The 12,006-nt window shown below is 42.2% G+C and overlaps 1 protein-coding gene across 4 annotated transcripts in view; it reads left to right on the top strand.

The window, feature by feature from the left end:
• Positions 1-12,006, top strand: part of LOC133238342 (acyl-coenzyme A synthetase ACSM2B, mitochondrial-like) — an 80,179-nt gene that overhangs the window by 19,850 nt on the left and 48,323 nt on the right. For all 4 annotated transcript variants that reach the window (XM_061401315.1, XM_061401313.1, XM_061401314.1 and 1 more), the window contains exon 2: positions 11,554-11,677. The gene's annotated coding sequence lies outside the window, so the exon portion shown is untranslated. The remainder of the gene's footprint in view (positions 1-11,553; positions 11,678-12,006) is intronic.

Consider the following 12,006-nt stretch of genomic DNA (forward strand, 5'->3'; position numbering starts at 1 on the left):
TTCTTTAGAAGGAATGATGCTAAAGCTGAAACTCCAGTACTTTGGCCACCTCATGCGAAGAGTTGACTCATTGGAAAAGACTCTGAGGCTGGGAGGGATTGGGAGCAGGAGGAGAAAGGGACGACAGAGGATGAGATGGCTGGATGGCATCACTGACTCGATGGACATGAGTCTGAGTGAACTCTGGGAGTTGGTGATGGACAGGGAGGCCTGGCGTGCTGCGATTCATGGGGTCCTAAAGAGTCGGAGACGACTGAGCAGCTGAACTGAACTGATGCTTTAAAAACTCTAATCATTGCCCCTGAAAAAATTCAAACCTCTACACCTTACCATTACTTGGGGTTTGTTGTTAATAGGCAACGCATTACTCCCCAGCCAACTCAGATCTGTACTCAACCAGTCCTGTACAGGTTGTATTTATCAACTTTAAATGATTTTCAAAAGCTCTTAGGTGATATTAATTGGATTAGACCTTCTTTGCTGCTGCTGCTAAGTCGCTTCTGTCGTGTCCGACTCTGTGCGACCCCATAGACGGCAGCCCACCAGGCTCCCCTGTCCCTGAGATTCCAGGCAAGAACACTGGAGTGGGTTGCCATTTCCTTCTCCAATGCGTGAAAGTTAAAAGTGAAAGTGAAGTCGCTCAGTCGTGTCCAACTCCTAGCGACCCCACGGACTGCAGCGCAGCAGGCTCCTCCGTCCATGGAATTTTCCAGGCAAGAGTACTGGAGTGGGGTGCCATTGCCTTCTCCGAGACCTTCTTTAGGCATTGCTAATTATCAACTGAATAACCTATTCAATATTTTAAAAGGTGATCCTGATTTAAATAACCCTCGTTCACTTTCTCAAGAGGCACGAGAGGAACTCTCTTTGGTGCAAAATAAATTACAAAAACAATTTCTTACTCACATCAAACTAGATTTACCTCTAGAATTTTTTATACTCCCCTCTCCTCATTCTCCCACAGGACTTCTTGCCCAACAAAAACACCCAGTAGAATGGATCTATACCCATTTTAGGGAATTAAAGTCATTTACATCCTACCTTGATTTAATTGCTCTAATCATTATCAATAAAAGAAATAGGAATAAAACTCTAATTGGCTCTGATCCTCATAAAATTGTAATACCTATCAAAAAAATCTCAATTTGAGAATGCTTTACAAACTTCTCCTGATTTTCAAATAGCTTTTTTGAAATATTTTGGAAATTTTTCATTTCATTATCCAACTGGTAAGCTCTGAAATTTCTTCAAAAATACTGAATTTATTATTTCTCACATTATCAGCTCACAGCCTATACCACAGGCCAAGGATTTTTATATAGATGGGACTAAAAACACCAAAGCTTCATTCTGGTCTCTTAGAGAATATCAAGTCTTTTATACTAAATTTAATTCTGCTCAACAAAATAAATTATATGCTCTTATTCAAGTTATTTGCCTACATCCTTACCCCATTAATATAGTCTCTGACTCTATATATTTTGTTTTTGTATTAAAAAGTATAGACACCTCCACCATAAACTCCAATCAACCTATTATTCAACAACTCTTTTTCAAACTACAATCTGTTGTTAGAAACCGAAATTCTCCCATTTATATTACACATATTCGAGTACATTCTTGTCTTCCAGGCCCGATGGCTATGGTAATGAGCAAGCTGATAAACTGGTTTCCTTTGCTACTCCAGAGGAACAGCATGCTCTGTTGCATAACTATGCTGGCTCCCTACACCAGCTAGGGAAAATCCCATACCGCCAGGCTAAAGAAATTATTAGTAATTGCTCTACTTGTAGACCCCTACATCTTCAACCCATCGCACAAGGTATCAATCCTCACGGTTTACAACCTAATGAACTATGACAAATGGATGTAACTCATTGCCCTGAACTTTCTCCATTTTCTTTCCTACACATTTATATAGGCACAAATTCCTCTTTTATCTGGGCCACACCTCTTCCTGGTGAAGCCACACAACATGTTATACCCTGCCTATATTTCTAGACACTTTACACAAGACATAGTCAGACAAACACATCACACACTAAAGTTACAAATAAAAAGATTAAAAAGGGGGGAATACACAGGTACACTACTGTCTTTCTTATCTAAAGCAGACTTTACTAGATTCCAACATATTTTCTAAACCTATAACTATTAATACAGCTTTATTTGTTTTAAATTTTTTAACCTCTTCTTAAGATTCAACCCAAGGGGGCCCCCAGCATTCAAAATGGAGATGAAACAAGAACCCCAGGAAGAAGAAATTCCAATACAGGCTATGTCTGCTCTAAAGATCTCCAGAAAGCACCGCCCTTGGCGGCATCACCCCGATGATCTCCCCACTTGGGGACAAATAAAAACCCTTACTAATCAAGCTGAAAATTTGGTCTCTCAACAGGGATTGCCTCCGAATCCTGAATACATTCTCCTGGCAATGTTCAGTCTTTTGGCCTGTACCTTCCCCCCCGCTCGAGCTCAGACTAATATCCAACCCCCTCTATTACAGGTGGTCAAATGGACAGAGAGAAGACCAATCATTTCAACTAATGACTCTATACATATGCCTTCTCCCTAGTACACGAAAGGGCCCTCACACCCTGAGCAGGAAAGAAAACTAATTAACATTTCTTTAGGCTATGAAGTCCTTACCTTGTGCATGGGCCCAGCAAAATTGTGTATAAACGTCAGCTGACAAACGAGCTTTCGTCCTGCCTCCAAAAGAAGACTTTCAGACATTGCTAGGATTATTTACTGCCCTCTCTTTGTCTGTAAACCATGTTTATACTACTGAGACTTTAGGGAAAGAGTTAGGGAAAGAACAAAAAAACATTATGCAAAGGGTTTACTTATAAAAACTTTACTTATATTCCTGTTCGTTGGGACAAATGTCAAACCAAATCAAGAAAATCAATGTTTGTGGCTAATCATACAACTGTTGATTGGGGATCCCATGATATGTGGTTATCTGACTGCTCAGATGATATTAACAACACTGTGTGATATGGAAGGTAACTGACACTACGATGGAACATTACTATGACAAAGGACTTCTTGAGTGGCTTGATGGTGGGTTAGCCCCACCTCGTCCTAGGATCATCCTTGATAAACAGAGTGGGCCTGAACAATGGAACATTTGGAAACTTGCTGCAAGCACCAGAGCACGGAAATTCTTGGGACTTGGACTGGACATTTCATAGGGACCAGTCGTGGTACCCCTCGTCCAAGGTAAGGAGCAGCAGCTGCGCGTTGCTGGAGCAGCCGTGAAGAGATACCCCACGTCCAAGGTAAGAGAAACCCAAGTAAGATGGTAGGTGTTGCAAGAGGGCATCAGAGGGCAGACACACTGAAACCATACTCACAGAAAACTAGTCAATCTAATCACACTAGGACCACAGCCTTGTCTAACTCAATGAAACTAAACCATGCCCATGGGGCAACCCAAGACGAGCAGGTCATGGTGGAGACATCTGACAGAATGTGGTCCAGTGGAGGAGGGAATGGCAAACCACTTCAGTATTCTTGCCTTGAGAAACCCATGAACAGTATGAAAAGGCAAAATGATAGGATACTGAAATAGGAACTCCCCAGGTCAGTAAGTGCCCAATATGCTACTGGAGATCAGTGGAGAAATAACTCCAGAAAGAAAGAAGGGATGGAGCCAAAGCAAAAACAATACCCAGCTGTGGATGTGACTGGTGATAGAAGCAAGATCCGATGCTATAAGAGAAATATTGCATAGGAACCTGGAATGTCAGGTGCATGAATCAAGGCAAATTGGAAGTGGTCAAACAAGAGATGCCAAGAGTGAACGTCGACATTCTAGGAATAAGCGAACTAAAATGGACTGGAATGGGTGAATTTAACTCAGATGCCCATTATATCTATTACTGTGGGCAGGAATCCCTTAGAAGAAATGCAGTAGCCATCATGGTCAACAAAAGAGCCCAAAATGCAGTACTTGGATGCAATCTCAAAAATGACAGAATGATCTCTGTTCGTTTCCAAGGCAAACCATTCAATATCACAGTAATCCAAGTCTATGCCCCAATCAGTAACACTGAAAAAGCTGAAGTTGAATGGTTCTATGAAGACCTACAAGACCTTTTAGAACTAACACCCAAAAAAGATGTCCTTTTCATTATAGGGGACTGGAATGCAAAAGTAGAAAGTCAAGACACACCTGGAGTAACAGGCAAATTTGGCCTTGGAATACGGAATGAAGCAGGCAAAGACTAATAGAGTTTTGCCAAGAAAATGCACTGGTCATAGCAAACACCCTCTTCCAACAACACAAAAGAAGACTCTACACATGGACATCACCAGATGGTCAACACCGAAATCAGATTGATTATATTCCTTGCAGCCAAAGATGGAGAAACTCTATACAGTCAACACAAACAAGACCAGGAGCTGACTGTGGCTCAAATCATGAACTCCTTATTGCCAAATACTTATATAAATACTCAGAAATATAATACTAGCCAGTATAAATTTACAGTCAACAAGAACTAGGAGATATTCAACATTAAACTAACACCTGATGTTGAAGGTGGCTTAAGCTTGCTGGTTTGGTTAATATGGATTCACTAATGTTAAGTTACTTCCACAGTACCTAGGTTTTCTAGAAGTCAAATAATACTTTATTATGTCCATTGAAAAACTGTTGGCAAGAAAAGTAATTTGAAATGAAAAAAATAAGCTCTTTAGAAAAGTGATGAAACTGGCATCTGAGTTCTTGTTTACAGAGCTGAAGAATAAACTTTACAAATACACAAACACTCATAGTAGCCAGCAAACAGGGTTTATTTCAGACAGAGAAATGTAAAAAACTCTCAGCATAGACACTGAGAGAGGGTGAAGTGCCCAAAAAGGTGGGAGTTGCAGCAGTTTATATCCTTACTAGTAATGATTAGTATACTTTTGCTTTGTTCTTACTTTCAACATATGTCATTTGTAACCAATCAGCTTAAAAGTCACAGTATTTAACTAGACATTTTTACAGCTTCTTCTAATCCTTGGATTCTTAGTTTTCTTAGACATTAAGTGACCATCCCATGACCTTTTCTCATGACCCCCCCCCCCCGCCCAGCCATTTTACAATGGACCAGATGTATGGGGTAAAGATTAAAGATCACTAGTTGTTTTTCTCTCAGGCATATGGAACAGAAGTTAATTACTACCCATTCCAGGATTTGAATGCTGTTGATTTATCAGATCATGGACACATTCCTCTAAGAGACAGAAAATTGGGACAAAGGGTATGATTTTAGGTTAATGGAGTAGGATTTTTATTGAAACAGGCCGAGTTCCTACAGTAACTGCCTAATAATGTCTACCTCAGTAAGATGTATGTTTTCAATAAATGTAGGTGGGAGGAATTCTAAAAAATACCAAAAAAAAAAAAAAAAAAAGTTGTAAATGATCAGGATTTTCTAAGATTCGGTTAAATTTATTTGGGTAAAGGGATTTTGTTGGGACTGGGCTGAAATAAGACTAGATTTGCTTCCTTCCAGAGTTTTATTGAAAGATTGCTTTTAATAACAGATATGTATGGGAAATAGATGGGGAAACAGTGGAAACAGTGTCAGCCTTTATTTTTGGGGGCTCCAAAATCACTGCAGAGGGTGACTGCAGCCATGACATTAAAAGACGCTTACTCCTTGGAAGGAAAGTTATGACCAACCTAGATAGCATATTCAAAAGCAGAGACATTACTTTGCCAACAAAGGTCCGTCTAGTCAAGGATATGGTTTTTCCAGTGGTCATGTATGGATGTGAGAGTTGAACTATGAAGAAAGCTGAGTGCTGAAGAATTGATGCTTTTGAACTGTAGTGTTGGAGAAGACTCTTGAGAGTCCCTTGGACTGCAAGGAGATCCAACCAGTCCATTCTGAAGGAGATCAGCCCTGGGATTTCTTTGGAAGGAATGATGCTAAAGCTGAAACTCCAGTACTTTGGCCACCTCATGTGAAGAGCTGACCATTGGAAAAGACTCTGATGCTGGGAGGGATTGAGGGCGGGAGGAGAAGGGGACGACAGAGGATGAGATGGCTGGAATGCATCACTGACTCGATGGACATGAGTCTGAGTGAACTCTGGGAGTTGGTGATGGACAGGGAGGCCTTGCGTGCTGCAATTCATGGGATCATAGAGAGTCGGACATGATGGAGTGACTGAACTGAACTGGACTCAAGCTCAGTTGGAAGATCATGGGTTTTGGCTGGGTTCAAGACCAACTACATGGGTTAGAGTCCCAAGCTGGATTTTGACCAGGTTTGCATCCTGGTACATGGGTTCAAGTACCAATCTGAGGTGAATGGTTTCATACCAACTATTCAGAAAGCTGGCTGACTGAGAAGATGGCAGACTAGTGTCTAAAAATAACCATTTCATTGGGGTCTGGATGTCAGTTTCTTTCATAGAATCAGAGAGGGAGAAGCAATGAGAAAATGGAAAGACCATTTATCTTGCAAAATATTTCATTGCTTAGTTAGCACTGGGAATGCGGATGTGTTAATTTCTTCTTTTCTGCATTCACAAGTGGGCAGGGTCAAATTGCCTCTTTGTGAGCTGAGCAAAAGCACTTTAGTTTAATCATCAGGCAGAGGGGGAGGGTTTCCTGATGGATGGTGTAGTAAATACTGACATGAATTTCTTCTGCATGAAATTGGAAATCACTGGCAAGTGCTGAGTAGACCTGTGGCTTATCTGACTTCTGACCTACCTTTAACAGTATTTAAAATGAACCTAATCATTTTACATGTTGTTAGTTGTTTAACATCCACACTGGGAGGGATCTGTCTAGGTTACTCTGTGTCCATCTGAGAGCAGCAGTTAATAAATATTTGTTGATTAATTGACAGGGACAGATATTTCTGGGGAAGACAGGGTTTGAATGGCTTATCTTGGGTAATTTGGTTTCACAAATGTCTAAACCAAATGATCTTATAGGCCCTTTTGCCTCTATTTCTGGGAAGACAAATGACTTTTCTTACAGTTCCTGAGAAATCTGTATGCAGGTCAAGAAGCAGCAGTTAGAACCAGGCATAGAACAATGGACTGATTCATAATAGGAAAAGGAGTACATCAAGGCTGTATATTATCACCCTGTTTATTTTAACTTGAGGCAGAGTACATCGTGTGAACTGCCAGGCTAGAGGAAGCTCAAGCTGGAATCAGGATTGCCAGCAGAAATATCAATAACATCAAACATGCCAATGATATCACTCTTATGGCAAAAAGTGAAGATGAAATAAAGAGCCTCTTGATGAAGGTGAAAGAAGAGAGTGAAAAAGCTGGCTTAAAACTCAACATTCAAAAAACTAAAATCATGGCATCCATTCCCATCATTTCATGGCAAATAAAAGGGGGAAAAGTGGAAATAGTGACAGATTTTATTTTCTTAGCCTCCAAAATCACTGCAGACGGTGACTACAGCCATGAAATTAAAAGAAGCTTGCTCCTTAGAAGAAAACCTATGACAAAACTAGACAGCATATTAAAGAGCAGAGACATTACTTTACTGATAAAAGTTCATATAGTCAAAGCAATGGTTTTTCCAGTCGTCATGTACAGATATGAGAGTTGTACCATAAAAGAAGGCTGAGCATCAAAAAATTTATACTTTTGAACTGTGGTGCTGGAGAAGACTCTTGAGAGTCCCTTGGACTTCAGGGAGATCAAACCAGTCAATTCTAAAGGAGATCAACCCCAAATATACATTGGAAGGACTGGTGCTGAAGCTGAAGCTCCAATACTTTGGCACCTGATGTGAAGAGCTGATTCATTGGAAAAGACCCTGATTATGGGAAAGATTGAAGGCAAGAAGAGAAGGGGATGACAGAGGACGAGATGGTTGGATGGCATCACCAATTCAATGGGCATGAGTTTGAACAAACTTTAGGAGATAGGGAAGGACAGAGAAGCCTGGCATGCTGCAATCCATGAGATCACAAAAAGGCAGATATGACTCAGGGACTGAACAAAAACAATCATTGTTCCCAGGATCACGACTCTCATTCTTCAATTGTGCTGCATCCATGTGTTCAGCAGGAAAGTTAAGGCACCCAGGTCCCCTGCCCAGGCTGCTGTGTGAATTTAAAGACCTCTTCAAATTACTCCCATTGTGATTTACTAAGTGCATACTATGTGCTATGCATTTGGTTCATTTTTTAGCTGTTGGAACATTTTAATAAAAACTCAAATTTGAATAATTTTTTTAAAGGCCCTCTTAGACCTGTTTCAAATCAGACTAGCTCTCCTCTCCAGAAGCAGCTCAGGCTAGCAGTTTCTGGTACTAGAAGTTTTGTAAACATGGTCATGTGCTAGGTGCTTGATGTGCATTATCAAGTTCAATCCTTAAAGGTACTTTAGCCTTATCCCCAGTTTTCAGATGAGAAGACTGAGTCTTGTAGTGAGGCAAGGGTAACATAACTTCTTCAAGAGCACACAGTTCAGGAATTGGGCCTAATCTAGACATACTTTAGGCCCCTGATCCCTAATCTTGAATCTTACTGTATAGTCATGAATGAAAAGATTACCAACCACTGGAGATAAAGAGCCAGAGAGTATTTGCACACAGAAGAAAGTTTGACTGGTACAGAAGAAAGCACGAATCTGGTCTCAGGAAGAGAGGAATTTAAGGCACTGAAAGCAGCAGTGAGCAGGAATGGACTGGGACTACAGTGAAGTCTGCATCCCCTTCCCAATCCTTGGAAGTAAATGAGGCAGAGGTGAGAGGCCTCGATGTCTCTGATAGACACTTAAGACAGAGTGGGGAGCCTTTAAAAAGAGAGAAGACAACAGGAGAAATAGCTGATAATTTTGAGACTCTGGGTGGCTAGAGAGAGCCTGACATTCTCAGAAGACTTCCAGCACTGATGACAAGGTAATTTGTATGTCTTGCCATCAAATTCCTTCAGAAAGCCTTATCTCCCTTTCTAAGCAGATTCACCTATTGCTTTACAGAGCCTTAGCAGGGACAGCAACTCAGGTGTCTTACTCTGCAAGACCTAGGTCTCCACTCCAAGTATTTTCCTACTCTTTATAGCAAATAAGTCAAAATAAAGGGAGTGACTGGAAAGAAGGGAAGGACATGCACAGCTGTCCTCATAGTCTTGGTGCTGTGAAACTTCTCTGTTGGTAGGTAGTGAGAGGACACAGAACAGTGACAGTAAGAGGGATTTAGGGCATACAGTGATGAGAATTCCTGGAAGAGAACTGAGTCTCATGACTGTGATGCTGAGACATTCAGAAATACGTTTTGCAGGGTATTTAAGAAAGGGTTGACACTTTCAGGACTGGGTTTGGGGGCTAGGTGGTGCAATTCTATGAATTTTTCCAAAAAATGTATCTCTTCCCAGGACACAGCTGCTTCTCTACATTAGAAGGTTTTTCTATGTGAATTATTTCTAGGCTTTCCCAGAGAAAAGCAAAGTGCTTTGGGTATCCTCTCAAGGTATATCTCCTCTTCTCTCCCTGTTTTGCTAAAAGTTTTCACATTCATCATCACATTCATCACATTTCACATTCATAAAAAAATTTGTTAACAAAATAAGCCATTTGTTATAGACAAATAATACCAATATTTATTAGAGACTTATCTAGCTTACTTTCAATATTACTAGCATTAAAAGAAAAGAGAAACAGAAACAGCAGAGGACACATCACCAAATTGGGTTTTGACAACATTCAGACTCAAACAGCACCGGGAAATCCCGTGTCACAGCACATCTGGAATCCCAGTTGAGCAAAGGTCCTAGGCAGCGTGTCTGCTCCCTGGGTGAGATCTCAAAGATTGTAGTTCTGGCTTCCCACGTATAATCCCAGGATGCCAACTGGTATCATCATCAATCTGTGAGCAAATTGCAGCTCTAGTTTCATGTTAATGTTGTTTGTTTTGTTCTGTAAATCTTGGAATGTTGCTAAATCCAAGGAATGGTTGTCCAGACCTCCAGCAGGAACTAAACAAATTGCATGATCCGCTTCCTATCTCTCTATTGTGCCTCTCTTCTGACACTCACAGCAGGTGTGGCTGACACCCACAGCAGTAGTCAGGGCCGTGGCCAGGTAAGTCAGAAGCAAGGTCAGAGGCCTGCTCTGCTGTTTTGCCTCTGAAGCCTGAATAAGACTACTTCAATTTGATTTCCCTAACACTCCCCTGGTGGCTCAGAGAGTAAAGAATCTGCCTTCAATGTGGGAGACCTGGGTTCGATCCCTATGTTGGGAAGATCCCCTGGAGGAGGGCATAACAACCCACTCCAGCATTCTTGCCTGGAGAATCCCCATGGACAGAGGAGCCTGGTGGGCTATAGTCTGTAAAGTGGTAAAGAGTTGGACATGACTAAGCAACTAAGCACAGCACACAAGGCTCCCCAGATCCTATACCCTAGCTTCAAGGGTATTTAAGCCCCTCTGGCTCCCCTAGTTGTCCCCTGATTTGGGTCTCTGTCACTTGTGCCCTCACCATTGCCAGGTAACTGGCACCCTAGTCTTGCCCCTGGCCTGTTAGCCTCCAACAGAGACATCTATGTTCAGGGAACTCCCATCCCTGCCTATCACGGGGCTCTTTTAGTAGATGGGTGGCGGGTGGCCAGCACATTGGAGAAATAACTCAGAGTGGGCATAGGATACAGGGGAGCAGATGAGAAAGCTCTGTGGCATCAGGGAAGATCCGAGAAGATACAGAAGCCAAGGTGGCTGGAGATATTTTCCTTCGGAGGGTATTCCTGGAAAACAGACTGTCTCAGCATCTCAGAGCCCCCCAATTTCCAGGTCTAATCTCGGGCCCTGAGGATTCACTGGGAGTCAGCAGCCTGGGTGTGTTTGAGTTTAGGGTTCTACCTGTGCCCGAGACTGATTTTCTGCATAGCTTTAAGCAAGTTACTGTTCCATTCCGAGTTTTTATATTATCTACTCAATGATGTGGAAAGGTCTTTGTTTTTCTGACCCTCTGACTCGAACACAGCTGCATAAGCACTAACATTCACTGAGATGGACAAGGTGGCAGGCAGAGTGGGATACTTCACTGAAACAGAGAAGATGAGGTGCTCAGCTCTGAACAAAGCATGTTTGACAGGCCTGTTAGACATCTGGGGAGAGAGGTCAAGCTGATTAGTGTGCAGGAGAGAGATCTAGGCTGGAGACACATGAATGGTCATCAGCGAGACAATTGGGTTTCAAGCTATGATAGTGGATAGAATCATGCACCAAGTGTGAATAAAGGAGATGAGGAGGAATTATTAATAGACACCAAGAATAAGAGGAAAATCAGGTGAAGGAAAGGGCTGAAGGAAATGAGAGGACAGGATGTACATCAACTCTGTGTGAGTTCTGTTCCTGCCTTCCTGTCAGGAGCTCCTGTTCATGTTGGAGCATGAACCTGCTGTCAGTCTTGTGCATAAATCTCCTTTTGATCTCCTGGATTGAAAGACTAGTTCCTGGCTGGATCCAAGGCTCTAGGACTGTGAAATCCATAAACATAACTAGGAGGACTGGTGTTATCCTGAGTTAGCCTCAGTTAATGATTAGCTGTGCCCTCTTTGAATGCTGTAGGGATTCTCGAGCTATCTGCCTGATTAGCTGTGCCATCCTCCAAGGCGACAGGGGTTCTGGTGCTGTCTGTTCAGGACGGAGACCAAGAGATCTCCAGAGAGACTTCCTTGAAAGGACTTGGCAGGTGAGCACGTTGTGAGGAATGAACAGATGGAGTCATGCTTCATGATGGCACTATCCAATCTTTAGAAGTCATGACTGGTGAGGAGAATGACAATCCACAGGGAAAAGTAGTCTGCAATCTCTAGGGACCAAGAAAGGTCTGCCAGGTCTTAGTGAGGAGGCAGCAGTGGGCAAAGGAAAAGGGAGTGCACAGCAAAAGGGAAGGACTGGGGTGACTGAGAGAAAGGTGGTCAAATTGGGATGGAAGTTGGGTGGTAGTCAGGGAAGGAGGGCTCTAAGAGAAGGTGAGGCCAGAAGAATGAGAATGAGCCAGGTATGGAAAGAGAGAGG

This window comes from Bos javanicus, chromosome 25, assembly GCF_032452875.1.
Source record: "Bos javanicus breed banteng chromosome 25, ARS-OSU_banteng_1.0, whole genome shotgun sequence".
NCBI classification, from domain to species: Eukaryota; Metazoa; Chordata; class Mammalia; order Artiodactyla; family Bovidae; genus Bos; species Bos javanicus.